Genomic DNA, 16,817 nt, shown 5'->3' with positions numbered 1-16,817 from the left:
CACAGGACAGTTTTCAGAAGATTCTGTACAAAGGGTGGTTGGTTTCTGTGATGGATTTCCCCAGGATCGTTCCTGGCAGAGAAGGTGCCAGAATCCATGGCACTAGTGGTGCTGCTCCCTGAGTGATTTTAAAATCTTAAGGACAGTGTAACAACTACCAGGGTTAGCTCACAAATGAATAATCTAAACACCAGTTGGGACTTCTACACCATGGACAATGACAAATTCTGGAAGCAGGCAAGCTTCTTATGAAGTTCTGAATATTAAAATCCTCTTATAAAAGCAAATAGGCTTCGGAGAAAGCCCAAGGGCATATTTCAGAGCACTTTGGATTTTAGCCTGTTTCAGCTTCTACTGCCAACTATCCATCTGTCCTGCTAATGTGCTTCATTATGCAGCTAGGTAATGAGCCTAGAGCTCCTTTACTGGTGGGATTATAATTGCAAGGGGACAGTGAGACAAACTTGTTATGTGGGCCGCAGGGGGAAAGGTCCAAAAGGGGGGGTTTCTTATTTTTCATTCAAACACAGTCAGAGTACGTTTCATTCCAGTGAAGTTACCCCCATTAGTAAGAAATATGTCCCCTATCCTCACCATGGGGAAGCTAAACTGTGGTTCAAAGGACTTGCCATAGGGACTATCAGAGGTGATGATTCACTGACATGAAGTGGTGTCTCTGGATCTGGCCATGCAGCCTCAACAAAGCTGCATGGGAACAAATGAACTGATCAGGGCAAGAGGAACACGCTTTTTCTGTTATGTTTTCCCTGCACATTAAAAGGCAAAGATTTCAGATACAGAGCTCAGAAATGCTCCAACTCCAGCTTGCCTTTTCTTCATCCCAGGAAACTACTCAGCTAGCTTCTTATGGTCCAACCACCATGGACAGGATACAGCCAGATCAAGCTTTGGCCAAGCATCTGGTCCCTTGCAACTCCCCTCACCTTTTACTGTTCCCCTTACCACCTGAAAAGATCTCTGAATGTCCCACTTAGCTTAACCTTCCTTAGTCAACCTTCCCTAGGCTGCTTTGTGAATATCCTGTTTTGCAAAGGAATGATAGCAGAAGACACTATTGACCTTTACCATACTCTACAACAGATAGAAACTGATCCTTGTAGTGCCTTATGGCTTTAAAAGCCATTGTGCTTTCAGTTAATTCCTTGATTTTAGCTGTCTGAGTCATTTATGACCTGACTGGTTTGATTTTAGTAGCTTTTGACTTCCTTGGAATGGCATTGCCTGGTGTTAGGTGGTTTACCATCTAAATGGGCTAAATATAAAAAAGTTGTTATATTTTTGAGTCATAGGGGAGAAAGTGGATTTGTTTTATTTTGATGAATGGTCGAAATATTATCATATCAGATTTTGGCATTTCAAATGCAGAAAGGGCTTCCTTTGAACTCTGCTTAGCTCCTGTGAAATGGCACATCTGATTTATGTGGCCAAGGCATCATCTTCTATAGATTTGTAATAAGGTTTGGATTTGATCTACTGTGAAATCGCAATGTCAGAGTAAGTTGACTGTTTTCAAGTACGTGTGTCTCATTTAAGTGCTTACTTTAGTTTAAAAATATGAGCTAAGCTGATATTTTAGTAATTTTACATTTCTCTTTGATTACAAGCTTCTTGTGATTATAAAAGTCAACAGTAATATAGTCATGGGAGCACAATGATACAAAGCTGGTATAGCCAAAAATTAAAGAAATAAAAATTTTAAAATAAAAGGATTATACACATGCTCTATTTCTGGAAGCAACCACGAATAACAGAAGATGAAAACTGTCAGCAACATCTACAACAGAAATCAGAGTCTTCCAGAGAGGCATGCAAATAGTAAGACTTTCAAAATGAAAGGTTACTCAGAAAAGAGCTTGATCCCAGTACTTTTCTCCAGGGCACAGGCAGGTTGACCCCACAGGCAGCTCAGGTCTCCTGACAGTCAGCAGCACTCCAGTTTCAAGGTAAGAGGTTCTTTCTCTTACACTATGGTACTTCAAATGGAATTGAGTTTCCTCAAAGCTTTATGCTTGATAGAGCGAAAGAATGTTCTAATTGTTGAAAGATTGGCTACTGGCCATAGTAACTATAAAAAAAAAATTAAAGAGTCTGGATTATTAAATAGAAAAAATAAGTTTATACTCGGGCTGACTATGGTGCCACCAAACAGACAGCGTTAGCTGTGGCTCTGCCTTTAAACACCAGCTTGTACCCAGCATCATCGAAGAAATACCCCTTTGAGAGCACCCAGTTCTCCAGCAGGACTACTCTGCTGGGGAAATGTTGGAGAACCATACTCAGATAGAAATAAAAGGGCAAATTGCCCCATGTAGTCACCATAAGCCCTTTTAATTCAATAAATCTGATGTCTAATGACTATCACTTTTCAGGTGGATGTTGAATATCAAACGCCCAGGACGTGTTGAGTGGTGACACAGGCACACAAGGCACACACATACCCTGCATTTCTACCCAGAAAGTGCTGTCACTCATTCACTCCAGCTGGTGAAGCCTCAGAACCATAAACAGGTTGTTGACATCCCTGGGAGGTACTTTACATAGAGCAGCACCTCAGCTTTGCCAGGCTGGCCTCTAGTACCATAGAGGGTTTAGGAGTCCCTGCCCAGCAGGGCAGCAGCTCCCACACACACTCACACAACCCCTTTCACAAGCAGTGTGCAAATTATTTCTCACCTGGATGGGGCTTTGCAAATGGATGGGGTTTTAATAAATGTCTCAGAGCTTTTTCTCCCTTGTACATTAAGGGAGAATGATCATCACCTGGAAGGGTAAAGCCTGGAACTCTAAACTTGAGATTTCCTTTTACATCTTCAGGCTAATCTTTGTAGGAAGAGTGAATGGCACACACTCCCACCCTCCAGTCATTTCCCCATCAGCTCAGGTTGTTTTTTGTCCTAAGCTAGAACCAGAATCAGCAAGCATGTCGAGGCAGGTTCTACCACCACTTCCTCAATCCATTCAAGCAGAGTTTAGTCCTACTGAGGACCACTGCAGACAAACTTCTTTAGACCTGTGCCGAGGGCACCAATCGCTCTCGGACAAAGCAGGAAGCTCCTCAGTGCCAGCACTGCTGAGGTCCGACCTGCCACAGATTTACACCCTATATCCTTCAGCCTTCCCCGCAATCTCCCCTGTGTCCTATGCCTGACCCCTCTCGGTCTTTTCCACACCCTGTGAGGTCAGGCTGGCCGGAGCCGCCCGTGACAGTCCAGGGCCGAGCTAGGCTGGTAAGCTGTGTGTGTGCCCGTGTGCCTCTCTCCTGCCCACATGCCAGCGCTGGGAGTTATCCTTCACAGCTCTGAGACCTCTGCTCCCTCTCAAATTTGTTTAAAATTAGCATATGAATGTAAAAGCTACGAGTGCTTGCGTGTGAGGGGCAGGGAGGGTAGGGCTGCAGAGACGTAGTTGTGTAAGCATAATTCACTTTGGAACACAGGCTAAAAATAATAAAGCTACATCATCACATTCTTTCACAATGCTTCAGAAGAACTGGAGTAGTGCTTACAGCTGCAACAAATCCTTATTAAAACCAAAGGGAAGTAGGTGAGGATGGAAAAGCAACCTCTGTGTGCTGCTTGCTCTGCCTGTTAACAAAGGACCAGGATGCTGGAACCCATCACCCCATCCCACGGCGCCCATCTCTGCTTGAATATTGGTGGCAGTACAGGTGCTGAGCAAAATCCTCACCTCTCTGCTCTGGGAGAGCATGCAGAGACTTTATTAAAACCTCCTTTCAGTGAAGGGCTCCCCTGCCTCCTAAACAGGTTTTTGAAGACAGCTCATCAGCAGACATGAAGGCAGGTGTTAATCTGTGTTCCCCCCAAGCAAGCTGACTAATTAGCTAAGTCCATAGGCTGGTTCTCTGGGAGCTCTGCTTGCATTTGTATGAAGGAAGATCATTCAGGATAGGAAAGACTCTAGGAATAGTATGACTGGTCAGAGTAAAGCTTTGTTAAAATTTAGGATAACTGAATACAAAATCATATGTTTATTCACCCCCTTTTTGAACACTGCTGCCCTAAGATGACTACCCCTGTTATTGCTAACTTTTAGTATTTTGTGATTAAGGAGCCATTGATGAGGGAGGTGGCTGACAGCTACATGGAAGGTTCCTGCTGCAAACAGTTGTCACACTAGGGATAATATAGGAAGAGAAAGATACAGATATGAATGAGGCTGCAACAAACTGCTGAGACTGTACTGTCTGTACAGCAGGCAGTGGTCTCAGCACACCAGGAACTCAATCACTGTGAAGAACACTGTAGCAGGGTGTAGGTACAGGCTAAGTAACATGCTCCTCAGCAAAGCCTGCAGAAAAAGAAGGGAGGAGCTTTGGGCATGAGGACCTGGCACAGCCTTACAAGAGAAACCACTTAGCTGGATATACATCCAGAGGTCAAGGGCCAATGGCTCTGTGGGCAGTTTGGACGTGCAAGTCCAGCTCTCAGTCAGTGAGTGATGAGCAGGAACAAAAAGGCCACTTGTGTGTCTGTACCCATTTTCTGAGCCCTTCCCATGTGTGGAACTGCCCTTGCAGTGTAGAAAGGGATGGGAGCAGGGCTATGGTTGAGCAGCTCCAGCACCAGCTGAGGCATTTGTGCTTATTTTCCCTGTTGAACAATTACTGTACCTAATATGGGTACAGTAAATAGCAGACAGACAATTTTAGGACAGGTTACAGCTAATTCCTTTCCTGAAGCTATGTTTTTCTCTGGAGACTCTCTTCTGGTCCCATGCCCTCAGCAATAAGGGACACTGCTGTAGCAGAGGCATTTATGTCCCTCATTTATATCCATCTCCTGGGGGTGTCTTTATGGCAGGTTGGTTGGTGCAAAGGAATTGAGCACCACGCTTGGGTGTCTGTGCTAGATGGGACATGAAGGAAAACAGGACAGATGCTTTCTGGTAAAAAGGGAAAGAAAAGGCTGACAATTCATGTGGTGCAGTGCTGTGAGGGCTGCAATAAAAACAGGAATCAACACTTCTTTTTGACAGAGCCGCATTCCAATGGCTAAACAGGCTTTAAAGTCAAGAAAAAGCCACATTGATGCTGCAGTAGAAAATAGTGAGTGCATACTTTTATTATCTCATTAACACTCTCTCCCCTCCTCCCCAGGATCATTTGGCTCCAAGACTGGCAGCAGGGTACAATAATGCTCCCAGCAGAAACAGCTGGTACGGAGACGGGATATTGTTTGAAATGGCCCGAGAGGCGTCCTCAGCAGGTGGCATTTATCAGCTGTATGCAAACACCCTGCTTCCGGGAGGCACTCTAAGAAAGTGCAGATATCCAAAAAAATAAAAGCAAAGTGCAGCTTAGCAAAGGGAGGATTTGTAGCTGAAACCCCATTTTTGCTATAGATGGAAGGGGAGGGAGTAATAAACAGCCCTGTTAAGCTAGTCTGTTGGCTTTAAACCAAGGTAATGAGGCATGTGGGTGCCTTGACAAGGAGCCAAAAACTGCATTTTGCCACCAATTTGACTTCTACCCTTTTTTGTCTCTCTTAATCTGACAGTAAATTCCTCACAGTCCACTGAGCATATCAAAATGGGGCTCAGGCTAGGTTTAATGCCTTTTAAAGTACTACTAGGAAAGTAATTTGATTAATTAAATATTTCCAGTTGTGGAGACAACCCTCTGGGCAAATGGCACCATCTCTTCCCCTTTTGCACACACAAAACATAGAAGAGCAATGGATATTCTCATTTTTACCCTACACATAGAGTGAGTCACTCACTCACTCACTCACTCACTCACTCACTCACTCACTCACTCACTCACTCACTCACTCACTCGCTCACTCACTCCTTCTTTCCTTCTGAGCTGTCCTTCCTGGAGGTTTTTCACCAGGAAGGAAGATTACTGTAGTGACTAGGTCAGAGAAGTGTGAGAGTCAATTCCTAGCTCTACTGCCTACTTGTTTTGCAGCCCTAGATAAATACCTTAACCTCTCTTTGAGACAGCTTCTGCATCTATATGGCCAGGAGAAAAGCAGTGTCCTTCCACCCCATCACTCTTCTCACTGGTTAAGTGTTCACAGAGCAGTTTAGACTTGCTTTAGTAGGAGACATTAGATAGAAAAGGACTGAGTTTGCTCAGGCCAGAGCCCTGCCAGTCTGTTCCCTGGATAGGAGAGCTCTGAAACCCCTGCCTCAGGGGAGCTGCAAACAGGATGACCCCACCACCTGACTGAAAGTGTAGGACCATATCAGGAAGCCACTGGTGGCCTGCATTGGCAGAGTCTGTGTAAAGGACAGGAGGCCACAGGAGAACAGACCCAGTGCTTTTGTACAAATTTGCCTGACACTTTAGAGAATCTCACCATGAAAAAAAACTTGGTTTGGTTTGCACAGAGAAGCCTCTTGAAAGGAGAGCATCAAATCTTAAACGTTCTTGCAGGAGTACTTTTCTTCTCCACATACAGTATCATCACAGCCAGACTGAAAATGTAACCACTGGGCCTGGATGTCTTTCATAAGATGAATGCAACCTTTCTACTGGAGAACAAAGGATGTTAGTGATCTTTTAACAACCATCTCTAACTAACTTGCAGTGCTTGCCCTGCAGTAAGATAAGCTCCTTGTATCTAAAAGGTGCCCTGCAGTGAAAAGATTGAATCAAAACATAACTGTGACTTTGTGCACAGTAGCTGTTCAGAGAATAACCTGTACCAGGTCCCCAGGCAGTTCCTAGTGCCTGTATTTTGTCCAAGGGCAAAATGCTACCACTGATAGCTTCTTTATGACAGAAAAAAAAATCCCTATCTCTGTGCATTTTGCCTGCCTCCTGCTAGGTACCTCTACAAATATTCACAAATGCTGGCTTGTAAGTGAGGAAGGGCACAACTAGTCACATGTTAGATATGCTTGTACTGCTCCCAGGCTTGTTAGCTTGCTCTCCTCTGCAACTCTTCAAAGGCTGGGAGATGCTCTCTCCAGCATCCACCACAGCAGCAGCACAGCACAGAGATGATGCAAGCCCAGCTTGGGCTCAGGACATCACAAGCACAGCATTAGTCTGGGGGCTGCTGCAGATGCCAGGTTTGAAGGTAGCACCAAAACCATTTTGGGGCATCCTGCACTGTCAAAGGATTGTGTTCCTCAGCTGGAAGAAGATGGTCACCTTGGAGTCTGTTCACTCCTCACGATGAGAGCACAGCCAGCTGCAGCACAAAAACTGCGTTTCATTTTTGCTTCCTTAAAACAACGGAAGAAAGACTTGGGGGGTTTTGTAACCTATAATGAAAACAAAGGGGAAGTGGGGAAGCCACATTTATTACCTGGGTCAATATTTTACTATCCACTCCAACAGGAAGAGTTTCCTCACAGGCTCTTTAGGACACCTGCTTTTCAGTGCAGCACACCTCCCAGCAGCGCTGCCACTACTGCTCACTGGTGTGTTTTGACAAGGAACTGTGTTCCTTCTGACACTATAAACTCAGAAGAGGCCAGAGTAATCTCTTTGCCTGACCTCCTGCCTCCTGCAGACCACACAAGAGTTCGAGTTCTTTCATATCTGGATTTATTATACATGAAAAGTAGTCTGGATTAACCACTGCAAATTTTATCTTTTTTTTGCCCCCAGAAGTAAAAAGCCTTCAGAAGGACACTGTTCTGCTGTTTCAGCGTAGCAGTAATTATTTGATCACATGGAACATTTCAGGTCCTTGCATATGTAGCTGTTATGAGTTGTCCTACCTGTCCCTGTTTCTGAATGAGCTTCCATAAGAAAATGTGAGTCATTTGGCAAATCATCTAAAGCCAGTTGTGGGTCTCAGATCAGGCCACAGTGGAGAGAAGTCAATGCCACAGATCACTCCCAAATGTTCATCCCACAGTCCAAAGGGCTGGGGAGCCCTCCTTTAAACAAGACCCTTTTACAGAGGTTTATGTAACATCTGGGTAGATGCCTCTGGTTCTTGGCCCTGTCTGTGATGCCTTTCACTAGCAATCAGTTGAAGCTATTTTAGGATTCAAGGGGGAAACAAACCTTCCAGTGGTCTCATTGCTTAATTTCTCTCTATTGCCTTAAGTACAATGGCTAATAGCTAAAGTGGACTTCAGGGTGCTGCCTACAGAGCTCTGTAATGGTTTCCTGCATTTTTCTTCTATTTGGAAGCTATTTTAAGTTGTTCCACCTTCCCTGAACTGCCCAAGAGGAGCTGTGCTGTGCACTTTCATCAGCTGATTCTGGGAAATGTCAGTTATGCTGTTCTTCTGTTAGTAATATGTTTCTTGAACGATTTAAAAATAGCACAGTATGAAACATTTCCATCTCCTCTCTTCTGGATGAGAACTGAGGAGGAGTTAACTCTTTTCTGCTTCACTGGAGCAAGAAGTCGTGCAGTGTTCAGGTGCTCTGGGGCTGGAGCCAGTCACTGGTGCTGGGGAGGCAGCACTGTGAGGCCACCTGGTCAGAGCCTGAGCTAAGGAAGGTCCCTGCTGTTGTCAGAGCTGCCAGCAGACCTGGCACATGTGGCAGCTGTGTCAGTGCAGGACACAGCAGGACTGGACATCCAGCTGCTGACCTGCCTCTGCTGCTCCTACAGCTTGCTTGGGGAGCTCCTCTCTGTGTACTGCTCCAACACACCCTAGAGACCAAATGTAAGCTGGGAACGCCTCCCAGGCATCCCCCTCACTCCTACAGTGCCATTCCATTTTTACTCTCAGCTGGAGCCCCTCACCACTGGCTACTTGGCTTATGTCTTGTGTTCATTGGCATCTCCTTCCTCAGCTGTTCAGTTTCCTGTTAACGTCCCCTCTATTTTCTTGAACCTTCCAGCATTTTTTCCTTTATTTTTTGGTTCTCCCCACCCCAGCTTGTTTCTTTTTCTTCCTCCACTGCTGATATTTTCTCCAGTGGTACCTTCTCCTACACTCCCCATCTGAAGGCAGTTTGGAAGACAGTCACCTACAGTGCTGTCCTAGGGAGCTGCTTGGCAGCAGCCTGCTGTGACAACCCTGTATCTACATGTGTTAGAGGCAGAAAAAGAAGAAAGATCCTTTTATCATCCAAGCAGCAGAAGCATACAATCATCAGCCTCCCCTACACATTTGCACTTGCCATGCACTTTTCCTCTGGTCTGTGGGCTCTCTGGGACTACTCTGGTAACCACAATGTTGGGAAATACTGTTTCAACCACCAAATACAGCTTCCTCTTTCAGATGAGGATTAACCTTCCCCCCTGTGGACAGCCTAGAAACACTTAAACAACAACTGGCCTTGCGTTGCCCGCATCATCTGGAGCTGGAGATGGAGTAGAGGCTGACACATGGTGGCAGTGAAGGGGAGAAAGAATGATGCAGTTAATTATGAATGACTTGTCTTGGTTCTGGCCAAGGTTTAGTGCTGCAGGAAGGGCTACACAGGAGAGTGCTTGCTTTGGAGCCCATTCCACCAAAACAAATACAAATATTCCCATAAGTCTGGGGCTGTGGGGCATCTTGTTTCAGAATGATATCTAGAGGCACATCAGGGCTTTAAATTGCTTCCAGAATTGGTGTGATCTCATTCTAGTTTCTTCCTATTCTCATGAGCAAGTAATACTTGCGGGATGTCACCCTTGCTTTCTCTGCCCAAAGCTGCTTTAAAGTACTAATTAGATGGCTATAAATCACAAGGGATCTGTAGTGTTTTGAATGACTTCAAACTTTGGCATTATAGCTGAGGTCTTGAATGCATTTGCAAGCAAATCCACTCAACACTGGTTTCTGTTGATTCAGCAGTGATGTCGTATCAAACCTTCCTGAGCACTCTGACAGACTTAAGTTTATTAAAAGAAGTCTGGATAGCAGAGCCAAGTTTAGCTGCAGCCAAGTTATTCAGTAAGTTGAGTACAAAAGCAGAAGGACAACTCTCACCTCTGTGCTGGTGACTGGTTTGAGAGCCTGCAATTGCTTTGTCTGCAAATGTTGCCATGTCTAAGGGTCTGTCCTAAACAGGAATTTTCTGTACCTACAGTGACCTAGGATTTCAACCTTAGGTCATGTTAAGAAGATACCTATGTGCTGTTTGTCTCCAGTTGAAAATAATGCTGGGCAAGATGCATTTTTCACCAAATAAAGGCCCTACAGACATAAGGGGAAACAGTAGTAAATTTTGCAAGAAAATGTTTTCCATTGGAAAAATACTAAGTTGCTAATAACACTCAAACCTTATTTTCCATGGAATTTCAAACATGAAGGAAGATTTCCAAAGGTGCTTGGCAAGCAGCATTGCATCAGTACCAGACATGGATTTTCCCCACAAGTTTCCTGGCTCCTCAGGAACCCACCAGAATTTACTGCACAGCACCAGCCCTTCACTGAAGGAGATGTGATAGCTGGGAATGCAGGGCCTTTACACTCCCTGATAAAGTGTTTCCTGGGAGATATGGATTTAGGAAGCCCTTGACAACTGCTGACTAAAACTGGCATGGTCCTTGTCATCTCTACCACACTCTGCAGCTGAATATGTGCACTCAAACCTCTCTATTACAACAGCAGAGATCCCATCACTTCAAAGCAGCAGCTACCCCAGGTCTGTGAATTGTATCTCACCAAAGAGAATGCAAAAAAATAGCCCTCATGTTTCTGGTTATTTCTGGTTCTTGGGGAATTCTGGAAAGAGTATTTTCACTTATGCACTGGACAAAACCCAAGAACAAGGGCTTAATACAAACAGTAATCCCCAAGTTTCAAGAAGCCCTTTGCACATGAACATACACCTTCCCTGCCATGTTTGATGCTGCCTGCCTAGCCAGGCTGGAGGGGGATCTTCTCAATCCTGCTAAATCACTAACACTTTTCCAGAGGGTTGGGAACTATACAGAAAGGGATAAAATATTTTCAACGACTTTTTAATGCAACCTAAGACAAATGTACTTGGACTAACTCAGCTACATCTTCCTATGAGCACAGCATTGTTTTCCCAGTGGCCGTGAGTTGTGCCGCTCTAAGAGGCTGAGGTGTGCTTTAAAGGGCTTCAGACTTGTTTGAAATCCCCTGAGAATGCCATGAACTGGTGTCCTTCCAGAGTATCTGTATCTGTGAGGGAACCAGTGGCTACTACAGGGCCAGGGCACAGCCCCTGTTCAGAAGACCCTCCTTTTAGAGGGTTGGTGCACAACCCTAGCCAAAGCACTAAGATGTTGCCTGCCAGGCTCTCAGGCAGTGAATTAGCAATAGCACAGGGAAGTCAGGTGAAATTCAGTGTTTATAAAGAGCAAGCAGAATGTCCCTGGGCAGTAAGAAATATTATCTTTTTCCCTTATTGACACTCGCAGGAACAGTTAATGCTTGGTTTGGATAGAGCTGATGACACTGTTGTTGCTCATCATTTATCATCTCTACGTTATTGTGGTTGCAAATCATTTGGCAGATTCCTCTCTCTTTTTCCTGCTCCACAGATGGCAGTGTCCATGAAGCATGAGACCCTTGCAGGCATCTGACTGTGAGGCTGGAAGCTTGAGGACCTCTGGGGGTAAAATGCCCCTCAGTATTATCTGACCTCGAATGTTCTTGGACTGATGTGCTGTAATTTGCACAGTTCTCTCTGACAGAAACTCCCTCTGCTGGGACCTTGGCTTGCAGACTGTGCTGCTTCTGAGAGGAGCCTGTGCCTGTGAAGGGCCATCACACCTTAGAGTGTAATTTCATTGCTGTACCCCTAAATGTTCGTGTTTCATCTCCAGTTCAACCTCTTCCAGGGTGGGGGGTCTAAGGCACTAAAGCTGTAGCTAGACTAAGGGAGCATGGAATAAGCCCACCACTGTAATGTGCAGAAGTGCAGAAGCTGCACTTCTCCAGCTGATGTCCTGTTTTTTTTCCAGCTAACAGAGCTGAGCAGCTCCTGCAGCTGCAAATGAGGGTATTCAGTCCCAAGATACACTGAATCAATCAATGTGCTGTTCTCCTCTGCTGGCTTATTAACAGTTAAAAACTAAGAAACACCATGTCTTGCCCAAACACCTGCCTCATTTGCCTTCCCTTCAGCACAGCAACAACCCCCACCATGGACTAGCCCTCATTTGGCAGCTTCGGGGGAAGCACAGGTCAAATTCTTTTTCAACAATGAGCTGTAACCCTGTGATCTTTAATAGGATTATACTGGGGGAAAAGGACAGGACTCAGCCTTGTGATTGCAGAGCAACCTATGATTCATGGACTGTGTGGGGACATCTTGGACACGGCTGATGCCTTCTCCTCCTTGCACTTAGATGTCTTTGCACAGAAACGTGGGGTTTGTTCTGATGTCCCTAACCTCAGTTCCTACATGCTGACCCTACACAGCTGCCTGGGGCTGGGCCAAGTCCAGAGGAAGGATGGAGCAGCCAGTGGATAACAGAAGTGACCAGCCATGCTCTCTCTGGCTTTGTGCCCTGGGGTTAACTGGCTTTCTAAATGAATCACAGTACAATTCACTCTTAGCTCCTAACCCTTCAGCTCTTTCTGCCTTACAGCTCTCCCCAGAAGCATTCTTTGGTGACAACATGCAAGCTGGCATGTGCTGCAGCACTGGGGACTCTCAGAGGAAATCCTGGGAACAATTTCTCTTTTCTCCCACACGCAACTCTTGGGTGAAATTTAGAGGACTGGTGCTATTTTTGGAGCCCCTTTCTGGCTGAAATTGGCTAACAAGTTTAATCATAAGGGTGACAAAGAGGGTGGCCTACAAGATTCCCATGGAAGTTGCATAAGAAACAGGTCTAAAACATACCTAAAATTAGGTGAAGTGTGATGTGTTAGGAAGCAGGGCAGGTTTACAAGACAGAGACAGAGCATGTACAGCAGAACATGCCCCTCTCCCAGGGGCATCCTTCAGGACCACCTTGGCAGCCAGTCTATCCCAGCCCTCAGCTAGAAGCTCTTCCCACTGTTTATGATGGGCCTGCACTGAAGGATAAAGACCCAGGCACAGCTGAATCACGCATTTGCCACCTCCCACCACCACTAATGCACCATACACCACTTAGGAACGAAGGTTTGGGGTTTCTAGAAATAGAGTGAAATAAAATATCATGTCATCTGCCTGAAGATTCAGCAGCCCACATGTTCTCCCACACACGCTGCTATGAAGGTACCATACCAGAGCTTTGGGGCAGTCCTTGGGCTGTTGCTTTGGGAGCAGATTAGATTCAGGCTCCAGCTCCTGAGCACAAGCGTGCTGCAGAGAGACAAGCACTCACACCAGCAACATTTATCAGGGGTAGTGGTCCTTTCTGCATCAGGGCAACCCCTGCAGGAGATCAGGACAGAGGGGTGTCATCAGTAATATTACAAGTACAGGTTCTTTTTTCTCTCACAGGAACAGGATGATCTTACTATAACCAAGGCTGAATTCAAGCCCCTCTTTGCAATTCACCCCATCCCATCACTGCAAAATACAAAAGCTGGTAAATAAGATTCCTAATGTATCCTAGCAGGGAGAAGAGTTTCTTCAGAAAGTGTCTATTTAGATAATCTCTTCCGTGCTCAGATACCATGGAAATTAGTAAAGAATAACATCACAGTGAGCCTGCTGCACTGCAGCTTTATGTATCATTTGCTGTTGCCAAGATTAAAAGTCTTTTGGGGTCTCTTCCCCCTGGTTTGGCCCAGTAAGTTGACATATTTTGTGATTATTTTGCACTTTCCACACATTTGACCATCATATTGTTTCTTATCATCTTTCCTTTCCCTGAACCTACAGCTCCTTGCTGTCCCCTACTCTCCAGGAACAGCTTCCAGGTAATGCCTCTTCTCTCATTTGGTTCCTGCATGGGGATTTTTCTGAATACAGATTTCAGACTATTTAACACTGCATATCTCATCATCGCTCCCTGATTCCCTTGTGGTCTCCACTGATACCTTGTGGCCAGCTATCCTATATTAGCAGAATCTTGGGCAGTTTTAAAAATGGCTAAGTCTATGTCAGAACCAAGGCAATTTGAATCATCTTTGATGAACTCTTTTTAAATGCTTTATTGAGACTCAAATATATTCCACCTTATCACATGCTCCTTGAATCTACTTTGCTTGCAATTCTACATGGTAGATTCATTTAAAATTCATTTTGCTGAAGCATATGCACATTTGCTAGACTGCTTATCCTATATTCGGAGGAAACTGCCTTTTAGGCAAGCTGCTGCTGCTGGGAAGTCTGAAGACCAAAGTCCAAAAGGGTTTACTTCACACCCAGCCCCTGCAATGGTTCACTCATTAGAAGCAATTTCATTTCAGTCTCCAAGTTTGTGCTGCCTTCTGATGGGTCACAGGCGTGTTAGAGACTCTCGTTTTCTTCTCCTTTTCTGTGAACAGTCAACTGTGATTGCAAGCTCCCAGCCCCAGAGTCCTGCAGGAATATCTGATTTCTTCCCAGCCCTGGCAACTACTGTGGAGCTCAATTCAAGCAGATGGGCAGCATCCAGAGAACCTGCCTTGTGGGATAGATACTAGGCTACAGACTTCCCTGGACAGTTTTCTAGCATATTAATCTGATGACAAAGAAGTCATGCATTGTTTTCTTTAAGTGATTGAGGTAGGAAAAAACATCAGTCCAAGGACTTAGGAAAAAGCTTTGGACTGTCTGTAAATACGTGCAAAATATTAATTATTCAACCTTGCTGAAGATTTTGGGCTGTTTTTCTCTGTTTTTTTAATATCTGTTATTCGGGGAGTAGCCCAATTCAAAAACCTCTCTAGATGTAAAGAAATAACAGAACAGACAGAAATAATGGATGACTTGGGCTATATAAACAGTGCATTAGCAAAACACATGGTGGGTCCTAGCCCAGAGGTGGCTGCCATGAGTACATGCATGTTGAAGTGGCAGCTGCACACCCCACAAGGTGAGAGGTATTTGCACTGTGCTTCCCTCACCTTGCAGATTCCTGATCAACCCAACTGTGTTTGATCCCTGACCTTTGTAATCTACTCCACGTGCCAGCATCCACATTTGTAGATTTTCCTGAAGCAGGTATCTCTGTGCCATGCAAGGTCAGGGTTTGTCAAGAACATGGGTATCCTAGTTGGGAAGCAATAGAAAGACTGAGAGGGTTGCAGGTGGGAAGGTGTTTAATTATAGAGAAGAGCAGATCAAAAATACTCAGATTCAGAACGGGGTAAGGGTGAACAATCAGTGACAAAAGGACTCTGCACCCATGCAGACATGACTGGTGATGTACCACAGTCAGTCATGGAAGATGACCTTCTAAATATCCCCAAGTACTCTATTCTTCCCCTACAGCAATTCAGGGGATTCTGTTTGAATAAGCAGATTTGTAAGTAAAGACCAACTCCCCCAACCAGCTACTGCAGCAAGTGTTTAACAGGAACTCCTGCATCCTGAGAGCCCTGGTGTCCTTCTGCCCCCAGAAACATGACACATGCACCAATGCAGGGATGTGTCTTTCAACACATACCAAAAGTGTGTCCTCAAAGTATCTTCCAATCATCTACTGTGGCTTCTAAAGCAATAAAAATGCAAAAGAAAGCTTTTATGCTGTAAGCATCTTCAAATGCTAGAGCATTTGGACTATTAACCTTCTTACTTTTGGATGCTGCAAGCATTTAAAGATCTGCCTGGCTAAGCACCCTTTCATTAGCTAATGTAACTGGAAGTTAGTGGAGGTAGATGAACAAACTAAACACAATGCAGTGAATGACTGCAAAAAAGGTCAAGGTGAACTGCTAAAAACAAAGCAGCTTTATTTTGCAATTTCTCATCAAAACTAACATTGATTACATGTGTTATTTCTCCAAAGAAAGAAAATTTCTCTGTTTGTGCTGACATTTTTCTCCTTTTTTTTTTTTTTACTGGGGTGGTTCAAAGAATAATTTCTACCACTCTGCCTATGAGGCAGGTTTGAAGATTTGTGGTGTTGTCTCCTAAGCTGTTGGCAAAAATTGAATCTCTTACAAACAGAAGAATAAGGCTCAAGGGGTTAATGCTGGTAGCACAGGCAAGTGATGACAAGAAAGACCTGAGAGGTTTTATATATTATGAAGAGCAAGGACACAATCACCAAAATACACCAGGATTAAATTAGCATTCAGGGGTAAAGATAGGAAAGGAAAATGTGGAGTTTGAGGAAGGACTTCCTGGCGGTGAGTTATACAAAATTGTCTCTCAAAAGTAATGCAACAGAAGCTCTACTCCTTGGTATATTTAAAATTAAGCTGGACAAAGCCATAGTGAGTGAATGAGAGATAACAGTTCTGATCTAGCAGGAAGGCAGACTTAGGCTATTTTCATCTTCAACTGCTTGGATCTGGCTGTTAGCATGATTGTTTCCAAGCAAAAAACTAAAGTCTTCACAGACTAGCAGGTAGCAGAGAGCTACACCTGAATCTACTACCAGCTCTGGCAATTTTAGGACTGTTTGCCAAACAGATCTATGAAGAACAGGAAAAAACATGAGGACTGAGACTGTTTTGGAACTCTATGCTAAATCCAGAAACATCAAACCCAAACCGAATTTCTGAAAATAAAGAATGTATGAGAGAGAAATTTAAAAGAACTTTTTTACTTTGCCTTGTAAATACTGATAACACATCTCTTATTTTCTGGAGCCAGACTAAATTAGGCAATTTATTACAGGAGATGATGAAAAAGCTGCACTCTTGTGGCAATAGAAGTCAGGGCTGGGCTGTGATGGGTTCTACCACTGATTTCCTGCAAAACCCAAAGTCACTTTCTCTACCTTCCCCAGAGCAACCCTGATAACATGACAGTGGATAGGGCTATTTGCCAAGTTTGCTTCATCTTCTGCTTCTTGCTCAAATTCCTCTGAAGACAAACCTCTCCCATCTGGGCTAAATATTAATCACTCACAGAA

Source organism: Melospiza georgiana, chromosome 6 (assembly GCF_028018845.1).
Source record: "Melospiza georgiana isolate bMelGeo1 chromosome 6, bMelGeo1.pri, whole genome shotgun sequence".
NCBI classification, from domain to species: Eukaryota; Metazoa; Chordata; class Aves; order Passeriformes; family Passerellidae; genus Melospiza; species Melospiza georgiana.
This window is presented reverse-complemented; position numbering follows the sequence as displayed.